This window comes from Pseudopipra pipra, chromosome 5 (assembly GCF_036250125.1).
Source record: "Pseudopipra pipra isolate bDixPip1 chromosome 5, bDixPip1.hap1, whole genome shotgun sequence".
NCBI lineage: Eukaryota > Metazoa > Chordata > Aves > Passeriformes > Pipridae > Pseudopipra > Pseudopipra pipra.
Window position 1 is genome coordinate 65,244,423 of NC_087553.1, and position 5,044 is coordinate 65,249,466.

The window sequence follows — 5,044 nt, forward strand, 5'->3', positions numbered from 1 at the left end:
ATCTGTATCTATAAAACCTTAACAAGACATGAGATCTTTTTATGTTGGTGCTTGTAAATTGAAGATACCTCTTCTCGCCTGCTCTTCCACAAAGGAACTGTGCTTCCTGTCCTACCTCTGGTCTCTTTCTCTATCATCAATAATGGATAGCCCATTAATAGCCCTATGGGTTACTAATATAATACCCCAACATACTGAGAACATTGTGTTATCTACTGACAACCAGTATGAGTGTAATAACTTTTTAATGGCTAAACACACATGGAAACAGCAGGTTCCTTGGTCTTGGGCAATTATATTTCACAGCCAGATCTAGATACTGACTCCTTTTTTCCAGGTTACCACCTCACTGAATGACTGGCTTTCAGCAGTCCATTCAGTCAGAGAAACTTTAGGAAAGAAAAGAGACTTGAAAAAATGTTTACAGAACTTTTTCTGCAGCTGACATCAGGCAGTCAGTTGTCAGTGATATATGTTTGTTTGTTTTAACCTTTCAGAAAAATCTCTTAAAATTTAAAAATGCAACCTCTGACTTACAATTGTGGTGAAAAAACTAGGACAATTAAGAGAACAGCTAAACCAGTGTTCAAATGATGAACTCTTTAAACTCTTTAGTTAAAACTAGGACATAAAATTGGGAGCATTTTCATTGGTTACAGATCAAGACTGGATCAGTACATCCTTTAAAGTTAGAAAATCTGTACCATATCCAAGTATTTCATCTTCAGTTTTAATCCATTAAAGACAAAAATGAGGCCATAAACATTCTTGAAATAAGGAAACTAATAATTGTATTTTTCTTCTCTTTTTTAACGAATTCTGGAACATTGCCTTCACCATCTATTTGAAAGGTCTGCTAACATAACACATAAATATTCCTGCTTATTTTAAGTGCCTTAATTTGCTTTTTTGTTGTTGTTGTTTTTAACATTTTTTCTAAGCATATGCATTCAGAATCTCTATCCTCATCATACATGTGATCTTGTTTTCCCAGAGTAAATTAAGAAATCTGCAACTAATTATAAGAACCAGCACTGTTTTCTAAGACTATAATATGGCTTCCAGTCAAAAAAATTCCATATCCAGTTAAAGTTGCATCTTCTTTTAATATGAGTTCAAAGATGAAAAAGAAATCACCCAAACTAAACAAAAACAACAAAACAGCAACAGTAAAAAGAAGAAGGAAAAATAAAAACTACCATGAACAAAAGAATAAAAAGACCTTTTTGCTCAAATGGGCTATGAAAATTATCTCCAGTTGTACATTGAACTTGAGAATGTTAAGGGACAATGAGCTCAGTTCTCATGTGATTGTTGTCAGTTTAACAGTAGAGTATCTGCACTTATTTAAACATTTCTCATTATGTCAGAGCAAATCAAAAGTCCATGAAAAGCAGAAATCTTCCTCTGTGTTCAATTTGCTTTGAACCACCTCCTATGCCAATGTAATTAAAGAAAGAAAAGGTCTAAAACCTCAGGGACAATAATTTCTTTGTTAAACTTCATTTAAAGTATGTTCACTTTCTATTTACCACCTCCTCCCGAAGTTTCGGCGCCTAGATTAAGGAAGGTCATGAAATTCCTTCTAAGATAAATGTTAATTATTAGTTAGCAGAAACTTTACCTGTCCATGTCTGCACAATAGTTGAAATATTTGCAGTACCTTTCAATTAAAAGATAAAGTGGACTTCACATTGCTCACATTCTCTTTTATTTAACTTTTCTGAGCATTCTAAGACAGTTTTGCTGAATTCTTTGAGCATTTATATTATTACTATTAATTTTTCCCTTCAAGATTTCTGAAAAATATACAAAGATATCTGATGATATCTATAAAAATCTTTATTTTTCTGAAAGATGAAGTAAGTGTGAGAAGAGCATTACAAAGAAAGAAGGAGGCATCATTAAGTCTTAGCTTCATTGCCTTGTTATTCCTGAATCTGAGAAATATTTATTCCAATAAATGGAATTTTGTGTCTTGTTTCTTGTCAGCAGTGAGCGGTAAATGTTCCCATAAAACCCAAAAGCTGAGTTTCCTGAAACCGTTAAAACATTTGAACTTAAAGTTCTATTGATGTGTTCATGATGAATTAGTCATGCGACTCTTAGAAACAATAAGTGTTCTGAATTTTTTCCATTACTCGTGGCATAGGAGCACACATCTTTTGAGGATGAAGTACCACATGTCTAATTTGTTTTTTCTTTTAAAAAAAACCCAAAACATGTGTAGATAAATGAAATAATGAAGCAATTAAATGAATTTTGAAATACAGACAGTGTTCCCTCAATCGCCACGCTGGCTGCTAGAAGGCAGCAAAGTCATGTGCTAGAAATAGCCAAAATTACCTCCATAATGCTGTCAGTATTCACCTCACAAAAATAGTGTTGCTAATTTAACTGTTCCAAATACTATTTCTCTATATGCATCTTTAAAGAAGGAAGTGCCTCTTTTGCATGAATAGAAGGAGATTTTTTTAAATCTTCAGTGAAAAAACATGGAACTAAATGGAAGTCTCAACAATCCTCACATAACTCTCTTCACTCACTTTTTGTTGAGGTTCCGATGACAGAGAGTCACAAAATCTTACTGAAGTATATTAAAGACTTTTTGCTAATCTATTAATTTGTAGATATAGATTAGAGTATTATTTTTTAGCTGAGTGTTTAAGCAGTGGCACAGAGGGGTATACGGAGCACATGTATGTGCAAGGAGCTGGCAGATATCATACAGGAGCTATGAAAGAACCATGTCCTTCTGGAGCAATGGCTGGAAGCAATGGTATATCAGACAGGATATAACTGAGCATCTCAAATGTTACTGGAGTTCTATATTTAAGAAATTGAACTGATAAGCTGAATAATGCAATAGAGCTTAGAGATCTATTAAAGTGATACCAAAGCAACTGCCAAAGGAATTTAATTTGAGGTGAATCAACGCAAAATTTAGCTGTACATGTGGTCTTTCTTACAGATTAATTGGACACTGGATTTCCCTTTCTTAATGTAAACATCTAGTGTCATTCGAGCTGCACTAGGTAATTCTGCATTGCTACCACTCTAGAAGGTAGTTGATTTTCTTAGATGTTCTGCATTGCACCTCCAGCAGCACATGAATGCATTGATTCCATAGTTTCCCATTACAGGCCACTGACATCTGCAGTGGGAAGTGATCATATGTGCCCAATGCATTTGGATGTCCTAGGGGCCACATCATCCTTTATTCAGAAGAGCAAGTGTCTTCTGCAGGCTAGGCAGTGTATCTGCCAAAGTTATAGAGCCACCTTGGCTTTCCTCAGCACCTTGCACAGCACTAAAAGCCTTTGTTTTGGATACTGGATCATGTCACAGTATCATTTGAGTTGTTTCATGACTGCATTTATTAAATGTTGGTTTCTTCTAATGGGAGTTTAGACAATCAATTTAAATATATTATCCTAATTTTAGGTCTATTAATTTAGAGCTGAATCCCCCTCTACTACGACTAACCCTTACTTTTCTGTCAAGAACTCACTCTCATGTCTATCTCATTTAAATGTGTGTAGGGTTGGTATCCTCTCCATTAACCATTCCATCAGAAAAATATTTATTGTAGTCATTAAATGGTTGGGATCAGAAAGAGAGAAGTATATGTGACATATTTTTAGGCACTTACTGTAATTAAGTGGTATTTCTGCTGCAACATGAAGTGGTGTAATTGCACTCTTACAACCATTAAGGGTAACTCCCCAGGTGGACACTCCTTCTGAACTATTTTATTTATTTATTTATTTTAAAATACTTACACTACATCCAAAGAAATAATTGCACTGGAGGAATTCTCTATTCTCTATACCATGGTCCAGACAATAATAATTTAAATAATATAATATAATGTCCTCTCCACCCAAAAATCCATTTAATATAAAGTTCTCTTATCAAGGATGTATCAGATATCAAACTGATAAGAACAGATACTATACCTAGTAGACACCTAGAAAGAAAATTTCAAGGCTAGAAAAAAAACTGTCCAAGAAAATAGTTTTATTGGAATTCAAGGAATACTACATTTATGATTGCTGCTTTTCAAGTGTTTTTCTTTTACCTCTATATCCCATGAAGAAGTTAAGAAAGCATCAGTGTCATCTGCAAGTCACTAGTAGGTTTTTGACAATGATAAAATATTGACCTAATGAGAGTCACACAGAATCACAAAATCACAAAATTTTTGGGTTTGGAAGGTACCTCTGTAGTTCATCTGTTTCAGTTCCCCTGACTAAGCAGGGCCACCTAGACCAGGTTGCCAGCACTGTGTGCAAGCTGCTTCGGAATATCTCCAAGCATGGAGGCTGCACAACCTCCCTGGGCAATCTGTGCTGGTGCTGATGCTCAGACAGAACCTCCTGTGTTTCAGTTTGTGTCTCTAGACTATATGGTCCCAGTTCTCTCAGGCTTTCCTTATAGGACAGATGCTCTAGTCCATTATCTTCATGGTTTTTGTTGGACTTTCTCCAGTATTCTGTTTCTCTTGTGCTGGGGAGCCCAGAACTGGACACAGTACTCCAGATGTGTCTCACCAGTGCTGAGCAGAGGGGAAGGATCACTTCCTTGTTGCTTGTCACACTGTAAGAGACCAAACATTTACTTTAAAAGATATTTAAATGATTACATTCAGGATCAGACATGCACAGCAGCCTCAAATCTGCACAACATTATATGCAGAGAGTTTTTCATACTACAAAGAACTGGTAAAGCTAACATACCTTATTTAGGATTTTTATTGTAAACACATATGGCTAATTATAATGCACACCAGACTATTCTTTTCCTTTTTATTTTTGTATGAATGTTAACCAGTTAGCCAATGCCTTGTTTTGATTTGTTCCATTTACAATATTGCAGATTCCATGATACATATAAAGATTATGTTAAAGTAAAAGAAGCAAAAAAAGATGTGAAGCACCCCCGTCCTAGATTTAACAAGTTAACATATTTTTCAAACATATCACTTTGAAAAATAAATCTTGTTTGGTCTCCATGATGAGTTAAATGAAATTCAGTGCATTTG

The 5,044-nt window shown here is 35.0% G+C and overlaps 1 non-coding gene across 1 annotated transcript; it reads right to left on the reverse strand.

Moving 5' to 3' along the window:
* Nucleotides 1-3,867: 3,867 nt before the first annotated feature.
* Nucleotides 3,868-3,994, reverse strand: LOC135415317 (U2 spliceosomal RNA). Its single transcript, XR_010431080.1, has one exon. It is a non-coding gene; the product is annotated as a U2 spliceosomal RNA (small nuclear RNA).
* Between the last annotated feature and the right edge of the window lie 1,050 nt (nt 3,995-5,044).